At 36.4% G+C, this 18,307-nt stretch overlaps 1 protein-coding gene and 1 pseudogene across 1 annotated transcript in view; both read left to right on the top strand.

The window, feature by feature from the left end:
• Lrrtm4 (leucine rich repeat transmembrane neuronal 4) overlaps positions 1-18,307 on the top strand; it is a 748,759-nt gene that overhangs the window by 325,697 nt on the left and 404,755 nt on the right. The gene's annotated exons all lie outside the window — the stretch shown is intronic.
• Positions 10,740-10,835, top strand: LOC122125234 (annotated as a pseudogene).

Raw genomic sequence — 18,307 nt, 5'->3', positions numbered from 1 at the left:
ATATTTATCCTTTTCTAATGATCACCTAATCAGTGATTGTAAATACACAGATTTAGATATGCCTCAAGTTCATTGTGAAATTAAATGATATCAATAGTCTCCTAATTTCACGTCATAGGAACTTTAACTAAGAATGTGGTTGAGATATCATCACATCAGTTCTGCATGCTGCTGCTTTGTTGAATTAGAAGGGCCTTTGACCTGTGTGGTTAGGTGGCAGGTTAGGTATGGGAATTGATTTAATTTAATACACAGTATTTATTTAACACTGTTATCTCACTTTTCTTCTTCCTGGAGTGAGGAGTAAATTGAAGTGTCTTTAACTTCCTTATCGAGTTAGAGTACAGACAATAAAGTATTTCCTCACAATGAATCACTAAGAGCAATAATAGTGGGGAGGCAGAGCACTGGGAGTACAAAACGCTGAAATACCTGACTTACCTTGGTACGTAGTAAGAGTGCCAAGGAAGAAGTATTCTGTGGCTATAGTAAAATAGATAGGAGGTAGACAGAAGAAGTCTGATCTATTATCTAGATTAATTGCTAGAAAACAGACGTTGCAAAACTTCATCGTTTTTCAGGCAGCGTTCAATAATTTGTTTCTAATACAGTCCACCTGGCTTACTGCTGCCATTATCACCATCATCCCCATCATCATCCCCATCATCATCATCCTCATCCTCACCATCATCATCAATCATCATCAACTGTCATCATATATTCAGTGAAAAGTTACTTCCAAATATTTTCCATATTTTAGTCAAGTAATTTTTATAACAATTCTAGTAGTTGGTATACATATTTGTTTTACTTTCTATCTGAGAAAGCTCACACTATGTTACTCCTCAGTTCATTTTGTGAGTAAATACTCTATGTGTCTGTGCTCTGCAGCTGCCTATGATGTCTGTGTTAAGTTTGGGTCATTATGGAGATGACCTCTTCGATTCACAACATTGGTCAAGAGTAATTTAAAGAAAGGAATGAGGTGTGGAATGTGATCAGTGTCCAGGTCCTCAGGCACAACATTGACTTAATGAGTTGCGGGTCATTTCAGATATAGATACCAGTCACAATGCAGCTTCAAATCAGGACTAGGGTTGCTATAGTGATGTACTCAGTGACCTACAAAAGTGGAAAATGCATTCTAACTCAGGTGGCTAAACTAAATATCAGAGCTGCTGATATTTAGTTTTGTCTCATATTTATTTCAAGGAAACAGTGCACTTCTTTATTGCAACCTTATAATAGACCTATTTGAGCATAAAGGAAATGGCATACAGTAGCTCTACATCCCCTGATCCTAGTTTCTTTCCTTGACTTGTATGCACTTCCCACAATCTAGGGACCTCTGTGCACATGGTACCAATCTTTGGAGCATCATTCTGGTACAGCACAATTATTATGGCTACCTGACTTAACTCATTTTCAAACCTGCATTCCTTCTCTTCAACAGCTACAGTGGATACCTGGAGCTCTACCTGCAAGATGAGTCCCACTGCCATATTCCTTAACGAAGGCCAGTGTCTTTTGGGACTCTCATTCCAGTGACATACACTGCATTTTCAGCCATGAAAGTTATGCAGCTCTAAAAGTTTTTCCTTCTTTCTTCCTCTCTTTTGGTCATTTGTAAGCCAGTGTCTAAGGCTTGAATTCAATGCCTAAAGCCTTACCCATTTTAGGCTTTGAAATCCAAACTATACTTTGTACCCCTTTTGATAGTTGTGCAGACCTTGACAGGCACTGTCGCTTAGCTACCTTACTCAAGGTTATTACTCTGCCTTTGAGCCATGCCTGGCCTTCTGGCTTTTTGGAGATAACTTCTGGTTCATTGGAAATAAGAATTTCACAGGCATTCCTAAAGAAGGCCAGCTTTGAACCATGATCCTCCTATTTCAACCACCAGTGCCTGGCCAAAAATGAAAATCCTTTCCTTTTTAATCTTTACCAAAATCTTTCAATTATTATGAATTCCAGGTTGTATAAAACAGCATTTATTTAGACTATAGTCACTCCCACTGAATTAACTTGTCCATTCCTCTTCTGATGAGGAAAATCTGCTTTTATCTTGGAAGACTTCAGGGAAGTAGAGATAAAGACAACAGTAAAAGTTCGTATTGGTTTTTTTCTGTCTCACAGTCACTACTTGTATTCCTCTTAGATTCCATATGGCTATCTCAGGTAGATAGCCATATCAGGTTGTTATCAGGTAGAGATGGGCTATTGCTTTTATTTACCTTACCCAAAAGGAATTGCTACTCCCAAATCCTTTCTTTTCTGGCAAAATTTTAAAACTTGCATAATTCTGGATTACCATTAAGGTAATGTTCTTGTTCAAGTATCAAAATGTGGAAACAGTGGCCTGAAGGCATTTCCAGGAGCTGAGCTCTTTTTTTAGCTCTCACTTCAGATATATTTTTTAGAATTCTTTAAATAAGGTTTTTATTGTGAAAATACCATACAGAGGGGTTACAATTACACGAGCAAGGTAATGAGTACATTTCTTACCAAGCATTGTTGCCTCTTTTGCTTTCCCCTCCCATCCCTGCCCTCCCATCTCCACGACTACTGTGCCCATCCTCTTTGAGGATGGAGACTTATTTTTTTAATGTGACATCTTCAACTTAGAAAAATTGGCAAGTAACTGAGATGTCTGAAAACAAATACTATGAAGTCAAAATATATCATGAAACATCACAAATACAACAACATGACAACCATATTAGCTTTCTGAAACTGCCTAAGGTTTTCAACTAACACTAAGACCTGATCTTACTCCAATAATATTCACCCAGGATACCACAGTCAGCTACAGATTTTGAATACCATATGCTAATATCACCCTGAGTCTGACTCTAAAGAAAGGCCTCAGCTTAATTTCTTATATTCTGTCTTACAAGAGAAAATAAATATCCAAATTCCAATGTAAAATGGAAATGTATTTTGGTTGACTATGTTAAAAAAAGAAGGGTGGGATATTTATGGGTATATAAAGTAATACATGTAGTATTGTACTAATAGTGCTATTTGCACAACTCTTTGAATATCAGGAGTTTTGTTACTTGAAAATGTCAGGACCCAAAACTGTACTTTCCCATGTCTGGGATCTTCCTATTTCAAGTAATCTGATTATGTTCTTCATTTCAATTTCCATGTATAGGAAGTATGATCATCAGCAGAAGTGGTAATTTTTAAGGTAGACCTGAGGGGAAAATGAAACATCAGGATTTTCAGAGATCTAATAAGTTTGCTTAAGTCACTGTCTCCAATATCTGGGGCTGTTTCTATTTCTGGTGCTTTTTACTGTTACCTACAACATGCACTGAACTGAATAATTTACCATCTCACCTGACAGCACCTGTCATTATAAAAATTGCCAGGCCAGTTAAGAGAGTATCTGCAGAATGGAGCAACTTAAACTTTTAACAACTTTCAAGAAAACCTAGACTCATCACCTCTGCTTGTCAGCTTGTACATGAGCTCATCTTTGAATTGCAGAAAGTTGGCAGATTCGAAGATTATATATGACAGATCTGAAATAGCATTGAATACAATCTTCCCTAGCAGTGCCTCTGATAAGAAGCATCATGAAGAAATCAAACTTAGAAATGTGGTAAATACTTAGCAAATTGAAAGAGATTAGGATCATAGTTATTAGTTGTGATTTATTTCACTTGTGTATAATGAAATTACTAGCATCAGTGATTTTTTTCAAATATTATGAGGATATTGGTGATCAATGCTATAGAATCCTGCTTCTTTGTGGCATACATTTGATTTTTTAGTCTTATGCTCCATTTAATCCATTTCATCAGATTGAAGAGCACAATATTTCTATATTTGAACATCTTTCTCTCCTTTATTCACACTCTCTAAAGCGTTATTATACACACTGAAACACAAACATACATATGTTTATGTATACACACATATGTGTGTGACCATATAATACATATCTTTGTATCTATGTGTATGTAATGCATATATGGTAATATATCTATGATAATATTGTATAACACAATAATCAATGATGCTACTGTTATAAAGGTTAATATCTTATCCAAAAACTTTAACTAATAAAACACATGTGGAACTCCTAATGGTCACAGATCCCATTCTATTGAATAACCAAAATTGTTTATGGCTTAAAACTGAATATAGGTAAAAGCAAAGAAATGTGTGACAATTGGTTTACATCTGTCTTTTTATGATGCCATACTCATTTTAAGCTTTGAAATTCAATATATACTTTGTATACTCCTTTTGATAATTGTACAGTAGTCTCTAAGGATCTAGGTTTCAACCAGGACAGAGAATCCTTGGTGGTAAGACTACAAATTTCTCTCCTTTTTATTTTTTATTTGTACATTGACTGCTTCCTTTTATCTTTTCTTCTATGGTAAATCATTATTTCTAAGCCATAATAACATAAAGAATTATCCTCTACACATCATAGTTTTTGGAAAAGACATAGGTGCTTCATAGTTACTCTGTGATTTGATTACTTATATTTTCCTGATTCATACAAAAGAAAATTTGCCTCATGTTTTCTCCAACGCAGAGAGACGACAGTGACTAACTTGTGGGGGTGGGAAGGCAGTTGGGCAAATAGAGCTTAAAATTGCCAAACTCATATTTTCTAAGCAGTAAGTCATAAATAACTTCAAGTTCTATTGAGTTATCCTTTTCTGGTTTAATGAGGGACAGAAGAACAGTCATCATATTAAATTATGTCAGTTTTTCTGGGAACAAGTGACAGAACAAATCATTTCAAAGTCCCTCATTCTACATTCTAAGAATCCACAGAGGATTATAACCATTGACCTTTGCAGCAGCGAGCTGGAAATGGAGAAAAAAAATAAATGAAGATTCTCTTTTAGTGAACAATTTTATCCTAGCCAAAGTGTTTCTTACCAACAACCCACAAATATACAATATTGTCAAACCATAAAACTTTAAGAAAGAACTTTTCTGGTGTGTAGATCCATCTTTTTAATAATATTTTAGAAAAGTAAGTACTTTTTCCTTTTCAATAGGGGATAGGTTTGCATTTTTATACGTACACATTGATACATACTCACATATCTATCTACCTATCTATATAAACATATACATAGATATACAGGTATATTCTCATACTCTCATGTCCAACTTGGATAAGAAAGTCCAGCATTATTTCCAAGAGCCTTAAGAGATTCCATTACAGTAAAATATTTGAAGAATTTACTATTTTTTGCTTAATCTAGAATTTGCCATATTTCCCTCATGCCTAGCACCTACCACTTTGAGCCACATCCCCACTTCTGACTGTTTGGTGTAGAACTGGAGATAAGAATGTTATGGCTTGCTCATGTAACTATAACCCCTCTGTAAAATATCTTTACAATAGAAATATATATTTGAAAAAAGAATGTTGTGGGGTTTCCTGCCTGGGATGGCTTCAAACCATGATCCTCAGATCTCAATCCCCTGAGTAGCTGGCATAAGAGGCATGAGCCACCAATACCACCTTAAAATCACATGTTTTTAAGAACTTGTTTTATGTTGTCTTACCTCCACATTGGCATTCTGTCATCACCAAGGATGCTTTAGGGACTGTCCATCACGTAAGATGCTGCATGAAGGGGACAAGGTTCTATGCCTAACCTGGATAAGAAAGTCCAGCATTATTCCCTAGAGCCTTATGAGATTCAATCACAGTAAAATATTTGAGGAATTTACTAGTTTTTTTTATGCTTAAACTAGAATTTGCCACATATGTTTGATATATTAAATTAAGATTCTGTTTTTTAACTGCCACTTAGAAACATTGAAATACTGGGGGAAAAGCTGACATTGAATACTGGGGAAATTTATGGCCCATTTATGAGTGTTTTTTCAAATGCTTTTGATTTCTAACTTTATCATCTCTTTTCGAGTTCAATATGTTTCTTATTAATTCATTTTATTGACTAACCCTTATTAAGCATCATCATAAAATGACTGTTATTTGTATTTGACGTACAATAACATGTGAGCCTAGGATGTGGGAAATTTGTGTCACTTCTGTCTGGATGATTCCTTTTTATTGTTTTTGGTTGTGGGGGTTTTTTTGGTCATGGGGCCAAGCACTCAGGTTTGAGTGATTTCCCTAAGCTCCTATGCTCAAGACTAGTTCTCTAGTACTTTGAGCCATGTCACCATTTCCTGTTTTTTCGTGATTAATTGGAGGTAAGAATCTCATTGACTTTCCTTCCAGGGATAGCTTTGCCTGAGTAGCTAGAATTAAAGGCATGAGCCACTAGTGCCCAGCTAGAAAGTTATTTAATCCAAAAATTTTAAAATTTAACATCATTTTTGAAGCTTTATGTATGGATCCAGAAATAGAAAGTAATCTTTGTATGCTTATTTTATTGTTGTTTTCTTTTGTTAAAAAAAGAAAAAATGAACCAAGTCAAATTAGATGCCTCAGTGAAAGTAGAATTCACTGATAATGAGACATCATAGACAGTTGTTAGGAACACAGCTTTGGAGCCAGACAGTCTGGGGTCAAACCCAGCACATTTAGTTATTATCCATTTGATCCTGGGAAAATTGCTCACTCTTTGCATTTTTGATTTCCTTGTATGTAAAATGAGCCTAATAATTGTACCTGCCTCAAAGTATAGCTATTTTGAGCCAACTGTGTTCAAACACATAAAATCTATTACCTGGTATAAACAAGAGCTGGAGAAATTTTGCTATGTTAATTATTGTTACAAAGTAAAACTTTAGATTTCTAGCTAAGGGTCTTCAGAAAAAAGTTCACTTATCATCTCTATAAGAAATAATACAGGAGGATGAGTTAGCACTTAATAAGCACTATTAGAAGGCCATTTCTCATAGAAGCTCAAGCAGGACAAAATAGACCTATAGATACCAAGAAACCAGAAATTCTGACGTTGGCAGGTCAATCGTCGAGTGTATCCTCCAATGGTACAAGGGCTAAGAAGCCTCCTGGCTCCCTGGCCACGCATTTTTTTCAGAGGATGGTCACAAGTAATATGAAAAATAATGTCTCTACGAACTAGGATGTGATCTATGAAGATGATATGATAGCTGAAAACAGATTGTTCTGGGTACATATTTCACTAAGTAGTGAAATCTGTGCAAAGGAGGGGAAAATTGGTTAGAATTAGAGTGAAGGCTATTGATCAACTGAGGAAAATGCTACAATGATTAGAAAGATGATTAGAAGGAAAAACATTGATTTAAAACCTAAGTAAGGTTTTTTATAATGTGATTTCTTTTTTTCTTTTTCTTTATATTTTATTCAGGGGACTGTGCTTGCAAAACAATTGCTTTACTATTTCAATCAGATTCCCCCACACACACTTTTTAAACTTTAATTACTGTTTAGAAATGGTCTCATGTTTTTGCCCATTTCCATCTTCCTACTTTTTTCATACCTGAGATTTTATTCTTAGTTAACTTGTTGACATAGAGTCTCACTAACATCTTTTATGCCTGGACTTAACTTGAACTACGATCCTTTTGATTTCTATGTCCAGAGTGGCTAAGATTACAAGTGTGAGTCACTTCACCTGTTTATAAATCTGCTTTATAAACCCTGAGCCAGATATGTCTAAACTTTCTATTACTTACTAAACTACTAACCCTTGCTTCAAATAATAAAATTTCAGCTTGGTTTGATTGAATCACAACTAATTTTCATAATCTGATGATAGACAAGTAAAATCCTAAAATAAACCAATCAGCTAGAGTGTTGCATTCACATCTAACAGAGGCAAAAAAAACCCCATAATTCTGAGCTAAAAAGTTTGTACTCTCTGTTCTGGATGCAAAAGGTAAATGAGCTAGGGTCTTACTTGTTAGGGTTTAAGAGTCAGGGTTGGCTTCAATAGAGATATATTAGTCTATAGAAAAAAGTAAGACTTTGTTTTCTGGAAATGATTTCAGACAGATTAGTGGGGGGTAGGAGATTTACTGTAGTTACTAGTAAGTTCTTGAGGACTTTCTGATATTTTTGCTAATGGCTGAGTACTTAATGAAAGTCTCTAGAAGTTTTTGAGAATTCTGACTGTTCCATGTAGAGATGCACCTTCTACTTCATCTCTTATTTACTTGGCTTCAGGGTTCTCCATTATCCTTACATGTTCAAGTGTATGCTATGCAGGGTCTTCATATCTGAAATACACATAGAGGATTCTGACTGATGTGTAAACTAAAATTGACTATTATGTTACCTCATAGGAGAGTAAGAGTAACATAATACTGACTCAATATGAGATTTACAACACATAATGAAAAATTGTAATGTATTAATAAATATGGGGTAAATTAACACCATTGGAAATTATTCTTAAGTGGAATATTAAAACTGTGTAAAATCATTTTGATTTTTCAGGTCTTATTATTCTTAAAAATATCTCAAATCATATATGTCTAATACATGCTATATTTATATATGTGTGTGATTGGGTTCCTGTATGCGCGTGTCAGTATGAAGTCATAGAATAATATACAAATATTTAGAAGTCTATTGTGGATTCCACATCTTATCTGTCCATTTTGCTGTGATACATATTAAAATTAATCATTATATTGAAGTCAGATAGATTATTAAACAAAAATAAATATATTAGTTTTTCATTATTTGATAAAATATATACTTTTGATTTTTCCAAAATTAAATTTTATGATAAGTTTACTTCAGTAATGTTATTTCCGTGAAATTAAGGGCAGAAAAGTGTTTGAGGGAGTAAATGATCTAGTGAAATCAAAAGAGTAGAGAAGGAACTAGAGGTGAAACCAGTAGGATTTTGTCTTGTATCATATTGCTCTTAGGTGGGAAAACCATGGAAAGATTCATTAGAGACCCATTTCCATTGTTAAAATGAGGGGTGCCTGGTGACATGCCATATGGTTATTTTTTTCCCACAGAGCTGTAGAAAAGTTATCAGACTCTCAATTTGAAGAAATAAAATATAATGTAAATTTCAGTCTCAACCCAAAACCAGCTGTTTTTCTTAAAAAGCACAATAATAAGAAAATGTTGGCCTGTGCTAAGGACACCTAGGGTTTCTCCTATTCCTTCCTGTGATGTTTTCAGGGTGTCTGTTTTGACTCTGAGGTCTTTGAACCATTTGGAGTTGATTCTGGTGGAGGGTGATATATAAGGATCTAGCTTCAGCTTTCTACAGGTGAATAATCAATTTTGCGGGCACCATTTACTGAAGAGGCTGTCTTTCTTCCATTGTATTTTTTTGTAGCTCCCTTATTGAAGATTAGGTGGTTATAGATCTGTGGGTTCATTTGTGGGTTTTCAGTTCTCTTCCACTGGTCCTGAGGTCTGTTCTTGTGCCAGTACCAAGCTGTTTTGATTACTATGATTTTGTAGTAGAGTTTGACATGTAGTATTGATATTCCTCCATCACTGTTCTTTCTGTTAAGGATCGTTTTTGCTCTTCGAGGTCTTTTATTGTTCCATATGAATTTTTGGATTGCCTATTCGATTTCTTTGAAGAATGAGGTTGGAATATTGATAGGCATCGCATTGAATTTGTAGATAGCCTTGGGAAGTATTGACATCTCATATCTGAAATATACCTGGAACTCAAAAAATTAAATCCCCCAGCTACAAATCCTCAAAGAAACAACTGCCCAACAAATAAGTGGACTAAAGACTTAAAGAGAAACTTCTCTGAAGAGGAAATAAGAATGGCCAATAGACACATGAAGAAATTCTCAACCTCTGTAGCCATTAAAAAAATGTAAATCAAACAACATTGAGATTCCACCTCACCCCAGTTAGAATGGCTATAATCAAGAACTCTAATAACAACAGATGCTGGAGAGGATGTAGCCAGAAAGGAACCCTACTGCATTGTTGGTGGGAGTGTGAACTTGTGCAACCAGTTTGGAAAACAGTATGGAGATTCCTCAAAAGACTCCACATAGAGCTCCCATATGACCCAGTAATCCCACTTTTGGGCATTTACCCATATGATCACAAGCAAAGCCATACTAAGACTACCAGCAAAAATATGTTGATTGCAGCATTATTTACCATAGCTAAGATATGGAACCAACCCAGATGCCCCTCAGTAGATGAATGGATCAAGAAAATCTGGTATGTATGTGTGTGTGTGTGTATGTAATTTTTTCCAACTCTTTCCAACTCTTGGAAAAAATTATATTAAGTGAAGTAATACAAGCCCAAAGAAACATAGATTCCATGGTTTTCCTTATTGCAATAACTATTACTTGTGTAGTACAAGCAGAAAAGGTCAAAGCTATGTATATATGATCATGTAAGATGATGTTAAGCGAAATGAACCCCAAGATAGGGACACAAGTATCTTTTATCTTTCTTCCTATTGTTTCTAGTGCATTTGTAATGTACCATGTGACTTTTTTGTTGCTTTGTATGTTCTTTCCCCATGGTATAACTCCTATTTTCACTGTATTTGATGTTGGTTCTCTAATTTGGGGAGTGGTAGGGAAAAAACAAAATTCTTAAATAAGGATACAGGTTAACCCATTGTAACAATGAGATGTACAAAACACTACATTGAGAACTTTACAAATTTGGCAGAGAGAGGGGGAGTAATTGTGGAGGGAGGGGATGGTAGGGGGAAAACAAAGGAGGAGGCAACAGTACTCAATAGGAAATGTACTCATTACCTTGTTCATGTATCTGTAACCCCTCGGTACCTCATATTTACAACTTAAAACTTACAATAAAAGGACAATAATAATGATTGCTTCAGAAGCACATATTGTAAAATTGCAATGATACAGAGAAAATTAACATGGCTCTTTCACAAGGATGATTCCATGAAGCATTCCATATTTAAAAAATAATATTTATAGTAAAATAATATCTGCAACTGTTACTTTTGAAAACTACTTTGTATTAATAAAGTTTGCTGTATTCTTTTTTGTTGTTGATGGTGACGGTGGTCGTGGTTGTGGGGCTTGAACTCTGGTCTGAATGTTGTCCCTCAGCTCTTCAGCTCAAGGCGAGTGCTACCACACAACAGCACTTCCAGTTTTCTGTTGGTTTATGGGAGAAAGGTGTCTCACAGATTTTCCTGCCTGGGCTGGCTTTGAATGTGATACTCAGATCTCAGCCTCCTGAATAGCTAGGATTACTGGCGTGCTCCTCGGGCGCCCAGTGATAGGTTTCTTGTATTCTTGGATTATTATTTTATGAGAAGATAAAAATTATTTTGATATGTATTCTTTTTCCTTGATAGTTTTGTTTAAAATATACTGACTAGCATGCTGGTAGTGAGAATATAATTTCTTTTCTTTTCTTTCTTTTTTTTTAAACACTCTTCAACAATGAGGCTAAAAAGATTCAAAATGTTTGCTGATTAAAGGAAGGAATAAATTTACCAAAAATAAGGAACTATTTATAAGAGGTGGTGCGGCGAACGCCTTCTCGGCCAGCGAGGAAGAACGACCACCACACCAGGAGTCTTCTCAGATCACACTTTATTGGAGAGCCTTTTAGTTGAAGGGAGAGCTTGAGCGCAAGAGAGCGAGCAAGGAAATGCAGCCGCTTATATAGGGTTTGGAACACGGGTCGCTTCAGGATTGGCTGTCCGCCTTCTACCGTCACCAGGTGCCACGGGATTGGCTCAGGATTTACAATGATGGCGCATGCGCAAAGCTAGGGACCCGCAGCCCCGCCAAGCACTTGCCTAATATGGAGTCGTTTACCTCTAAGCTGAAAGGAAGTGGGCGCCATCTTGTAATGGCGTTTGTCCCGGCTCCCTGCAGTTCCCCCTTTTTGTTTTGGTAACAGGTAAGAGTAGAGGTCGGGCCTCTGTCTCCTTAAGCTGGGAGTAGGAAACCGGCTCAAAATTTCTTTCATTAGTAATTGGATTTTCAAAAACTGGAAAGGCGGCCGCCAGCCGCGACCAGGTGCTCCCTTTTATAAAGTGACTCCGCCCCGCCGGCGGGTACGGCGGGGGAGGGGGGGGGCCGACGGGTGAGGGCCAGCTCCTTTCCTCCTTTCTGGCTGCTGCGGTACTCTTATCGTTTGGGGACGCCACCCCCCATATCTGTCTGCCTCATACTCGGCCGCAGCCTCTTCTAAGTCTTCATTATCAGCTGGATCGAGCTGCTCTCCCTCCTCCTCTAACATTTCTTCCTCTGAGTCACTCACAGGATCACTGCGTTCTTGGTCCTGCCCTTCCACATGTAGGGCTGAGAACCGGTTTGAAAATTCCTTCAAAGAAGGGTACAGGGGTCTCCTTGAGACCCCCTCTTTGTGGTCATCCCCACAACGCAGACAGGCACAGAGAACCACCAGAAAGACAAACCACAAAGGAAGCAGCAATGCAAACAACCAATAGTCCATAGTAAAAAACAGCATACCTAGGGATACTTACCGACGTCTCCTCTCCGTGTGTTGAGTTCTGGCTCCTGTTCGACCTCTTGCGCAGGTCCCGGGTTTCGGCACCACTTGCGGCGAACGCCTTCTCGGCCAGCGAGGAAGAACGACCACCACACCAGGAGTCTTCTCAGATCACACTTTATTGGAGAGCCTTTTAGTTGAAGGGAGAGCTTGAGCGCAAGAGAGCGAGCAAGGAAATGCAGCCGCTTATATAGGGTTTGGAACACGGGTCGCTTCAGGATTGGCTGTCCGCCTTCTACCGTCACCAGGTGCCACGGGATTGGCTCAGGATTTACAATGATGGCGCATGCGCAAAGCTAGGGACCCGCAGCCCCGCCAAGCACTTGCCTAATATGGAGTCGTTTACCTCTAAGCTGAAAGGAAGTGGGCGCCATCTTGTAATGGCGTTTGTCCCGGCTCCCTGCAAAGTGGTACAGCCATCTTAGTATGGGTTAAATATAGACATGTGACCGGAGAAAACTGTGGTTGTAGAAATGACTTGCTGAAGGAGAATTCTTGACAAAACAGCCTGTGATACCTGAGGGCACAGCATAAGTAATGGGAAGGAGGGAAGCAACAAGGTTCCAATATAATCTCATCAGTAAACCATAAGGCAACAGTAGCATCACAGTGGGCCTATTTAAAACTTAATGTTTCCTAAGCAGTCAGTGTTGGTCTATAGACCTCTTTCACCCTCTGATTTCTGTGTTTGTTAGATTGAAAAAAAAAAATCACCGAGCATCTTAGGAGCTGTGGATGAATGGATCTGTTACAAATGGGTTATGGATGAGGTAACTACATGTCTAGTCATATGGATAATTGTAAGCTTTCTGCCCTTGTGAGTCAAAAGAATTAGGATGTAGCGTGCTTCCACTTTTAATCAACACAAACATCATTTCCTTCCATATTCATCCCAATGCAACTCATCTTTTAATCATCTTCCATGTTGTAACTCCAAAACTCATTTAGAAACTCTCAGCCGGCACCAGTGGCTCACACCTGTGATTCTAGCTACTCAGAAGGCTGAGATCTGAGGATCACGGTTCAAAGCCAGGCCAGATAGGAAAGTCCGTGAGACTCTTATTTCCAATAAACCACTAGAAAACTGGAAGTGGAGCTGTGGGTCAAGCTGTAGAGAGCTCGCCTTGAGCTGAAGAGCTGAGGGATAACGCCCAAGCCTAGAGTTCATGCCCCACGACCAACAAAAAAGAAAAAAAAAAAAGGAATAGAAACTCTCTGGGGTTCGTTAAAAAAAATGTAACCGTAGAATTTCATTGTGTATATATACCACATTTTCTTGATCCGTTCATGTACTGAGGGGCATCTGGGTTGGTTCCATAGCTATGGTAAATAATGCTGCAGTAAACATAGTTGTGCTGGTAGCTTTACTATGGTCTTGTTTGTGATCATTTGGGTGAATGCCCAAAAGTGGGATTGCTGGGTCATAGGGAAGTTCTATGTGGAGTCTTTTGAGGAACCTCCATACTACTTTCCAAAGTGGTTGCACAAGTTTAGACTCCCACCAACAATGCAGTAAGGTTCCCTTCTGTCCATATCCCTCCAGCATTTGTTGTTATTAGAGTTCTTCATTATAGCCATTCTAACTGGGGTGAGGTGGTATCCCCCCCAAAAAACATATAACCAATAACATGGGGAAAACAAAACAAAATGAGTCTTCACTAAAGCTATAGATAGAAAGTATTAATTCTACTAAATACATCATTTTGTAAGGAGAAAAAACACTGATGATAAAATATAACACAAGTATTAGATGTGCAGTTACTTCCTGCCAACTTGCTTTTATCTTAATGAATTATTTCTTACGTAAGTACTTTGGCATTTTAATTGGATGTATGTTTAGCATTGCTTTCCACAATACCATTGTTTTCAACTTTTGAGAAGTATACCTTTGGCAGATTCATTATTTATTTATTCATTTGGCAAAAATCTCTTAAGTAATTACTTTACATTAGCCCATGAAATAGACAACAGAAAATATGACACAATTTTTATTTCTGAGTAATAAGACCCAGTAATATATTTCAGGAAGTTTTGAATTCCTTTTGATCCAAAGACTTCTTGATGAGGACCAAGTGGGAAATGCTAACTGTAATTTTTATGAGATAGAGCATGTGATTCCTGATGATTTGGAAGAGATTAATGGAGGAAGAATTATCTTAATAATGTTTTAAAATAGATTGAATTATGCATTACATATTACTAAGAGGTTAGAGGTGCATAAGAGTGGATAACAGAAGGCTTAATCATAAGTACCCAAGCATAACAAAATGAAAAAATATATTCTAGTGTTCTCCAGCATTGTGTGGAGTATTACACTTGATAATAGCTATTATATATATTTGTAGGTCACTGGAGGAGAGTATCTAAATGATGCCTGAACAACATCATGACAAAAGATTAGGGGCATTAAATGTCCTGATTTCATCTTTATATATCATATATATATATACATATATATATATATATATCATATATGTGTATCAGTTTATTATATCATACTGTACATATGTGTATAAATTTAAACAATAGCATTAAAGAAAGGAAACACTGAATATGTTTGTGTCAGGATCTCGGGATTGAATGTGCAAAAACAATTTAAATTCTCAGAGTCAGTTTGACTAACATTCAAAGGAAGTGTTGTAGATGATTAAGTGCTATGTATGTTAGCCCTATTCTACCACTTTGTTGCCTCTAACATATTGTTTCCTCTCAGGTCTTCATTCATAAAATAGTGTACTAATATCTATGATGGTTATGTGCCAAGAGCTATACCAAAAGTTTATGGACATCATCTCATAATATACTTATCAAGCTCAAAAAGTTAATTCTTATTGTCCAGAGGAAACAACTAAGCTCAGAAAGATTTAGTATCTTACAGAAAGTCACATCACTGGTAAATGATGGGACAGGAATTCCCACTAAGCCCTCTTGACTTTCCATGGAACTACTTCAGTTACATTATTACCTACTCACAGGGTGTAGGTTATATTGTAGCATGCATGTGGCTTAGAATCAATGATGCCATCTTTAATGAAAAGCAATCTCAGGCACAAGTACCTCTTCTCTGTGAAAAATAAAGAATGTGGAGAAATATGACTCTCCATATTAATGATGTCTGATTTTGCAAAAGCATTCACCTCTAAGATAGAACTGAACATGTGTAAATCAGTATCTCTTGGTTATAGGGTTGCTTGTTTTTTTTTATGTCAAGGATGATCACCTGGTCCATTCCAAAGACAAACTAAATAGCATTCTCTGCTGAGCAGTTTTATATATAACCATCACAACCTCAAGTTTTGGAGATATTACCTAGATACACCAGAGATATGTAGAGAGTACACGGGAATAACTCCATTTCCGTTGCAGTTTTTCATCAATTCCTAAAGATAAAAGCATCAGGATGTACTCATTGTTAAGGTGTTCTGAAGATATAGTCATTCTTAGTTGGAAAGATGTTTTCAATTACTTATTCCTAGGTATTCTGTGAGATAAGAAATACACATTATTCTCCACATCAATAACTTCCTTCCCCATGAGACATGGGGAGAGGTTTGAATTATCTTCTGAATATTTACTCTCTTGTTTTGATTGGTCATGGGCTTGAACTCTCGGTTTGGATGCTGTCTCTACGCTCTTCAGCTCAAGGCAAGTGCTCTATGGCTTGACCCACAGCTCCGCTTCCGGTTTTCTAGTGGTTTATTGGAGATAAGAGTCTCATGTACGTTCCTTCCTGGCCTGGCTTTGAACCTGCCTGGCTTTGAACCGGGACACTCTGATCTCAGCCTCCTGAGTAGCTAGGATTACAGGCATGAACCACCAGCACGCAGCATATTTACATTTGATAAACATATGATATTTTGAAAACACTATGAATATTAAATAGCGTATTCATGGGAAGCATTTTAGGTCTTTCACTCCATTGTGGTGTCTGTGCATGTGTGTGTCTATATGTATGTGAGTGTGTGCTTGAGAGAGATACAGATAGAAGGGATATTAATGAAATGAATTATAATTATGTAAATGTCTGAAGAACTAACTCAAATTAAACAGTTCTGAATCCTGACTTTCTGTCTCTGAGGAAAACCAGAAAAGTTATTTTTTCACACAAATTAAATAGATTAAAGTCAAAATCATTAAATATACTTGTAAATATCCAAGAAAACATTGAAATCTCAGGACATTGATATAATTTTAGTAGTTTATGAGATTTTACTTATGGAAATGGCTTTATCATTTTGGTACATAATTTGTTTTTAATATATTTTAGAATAATATTCACTAAAATTTTAATAAAATATTTTGTAATAGAAGAAAAACTTGTAAGTAGAGGAACCAAATATAGAAAAGAAAAGTAACATTAACCCAGAAATTTTGCATGCTATAGCCACAACATTTTAGAATATTAGAGTGTAATGATAAAAATTACTAACATTTTGCAACTCTTTCCTTTGTTGTTTTAAGATTGTTTACTTTTCTATTTTTATATGATTTTTCATTCTTTATAAAAATATTTTACTCCCATTAACTTTAATCCCAATAATTTCACAATAGAAATCAGATATTTATATTTTTTTCTTGATTTAAGTGTAGATTATGTAGACTTCAGTTATTCTTTGTGATACTCAGTCTTTGTATAATATTAATATCTTTCCTTATTTAAGTGAAAAGTCTATTTTTTTATATTTTGTATAAGATGTCATGGATTGAGCTTCATTAAATGCTTTGTTGGGATACTGTCCCAGTTTGAAGATTCTTTCAGTTAAATTTTGTAAGGTCATACATTTTTGTTTGCAATGAGCCATTGTTTATTGATAAAAATTGTCAGTTCATACACAGGTACTCTGACTTAACTCGAGTTTTACATTATATTAGGTAGGAAGATGGCTGCTGCATATTGTTATTTTTCCAAACTTTGAGAGATATCCATTGATTATCTTTCTGCCTACATTTTGAAACTATCTTACCGAATTATTTTTCCTGATTTAATTATTTTCATTGAGTAAAGTTAAATTTATTCATTAACAAAGAATGCACATCTGTCTTTTTAAACAATATTAGCTATCTTTAATTGCAAAAACAATCCTTAGCAGGAAAAATAATGCTGGAGGAATTTTAATACCCAACCTCAAACTCTATTGCAGAGCCATAGTACTCAAAACAGTTTGGTACTGGCACAGGAAAAGGCCTGAGAACCAATGGAATAGACTTGAAAACTCAGAAATGAACCTGCAGACCTAAGGCCACCTAATCTTTGACAAGGGGGACAAAAAAATAAGATGAAAGAAAGATAGTCTCTCAATAATTGACACTGGCATAATTGGCTAAACACGTGGATAAAACTGAAGTTAGGTCCCATATATCACCCTGCCCCAGAAGCAACTCCAAATGGATCAATCAAAGACCTCTAAGTAACAACAGATACCTTGAAAATGTTACAAAAAGAAATAGAAGAAACACTAGGGCTCCATGGCACTGGTTGAAACTTTCTTAAAGATTCAGAAACATGACAAATTAAAGAAAGGTTGGATAAATGGGATTCCATAATCCCCAGAACTTCTGCATGACAAAGGACATAGCTAGCAAAATAGATCAAAACCCTACAGACTGGGAGAAGATTTTCACCACCCATACAAAAGACAAGGGTCTCATATCTAAAATATACCAACAGCTCAAGAAAATTAACTTCCCCTGAAACAAACCCCCAAAGAAACAACCACCCCATTCAAAACTGGGCTAAAGACCTTAAGAGAGACTTTTCTGAAGAGGGAATATGAATGGCCAAGAGACACATGAAGAATTGCTCAACATCTCTGGCCATAAAACAGACGTGAATCAAAACAACACTGTGATTCCACTTTACACCAGTTAGAATGTCCATAATCAAGAAATCTAACAACAACA

The sequence above is a fragment of the Dipodomys spectabilis genome, unplaced genomic scaffold, assembly GCF_019054845.1.
Source record: "Dipodomys spectabilis isolate Male_0828 unplaced genomic scaffold, ASM1905484v1 ptg000262l, whole genome shotgun sequence".
NCBI classification, from domain to species: Eukaryota; Metazoa; Chordata; class Mammalia; order Rodentia; family Heteromyidae; genus Dipodomys; species Dipodomys spectabilis.
Note: the sequence above shows the minus strand (reverse complement) of the source record. Positions and strands in the feature narration are given on the sequence as shown.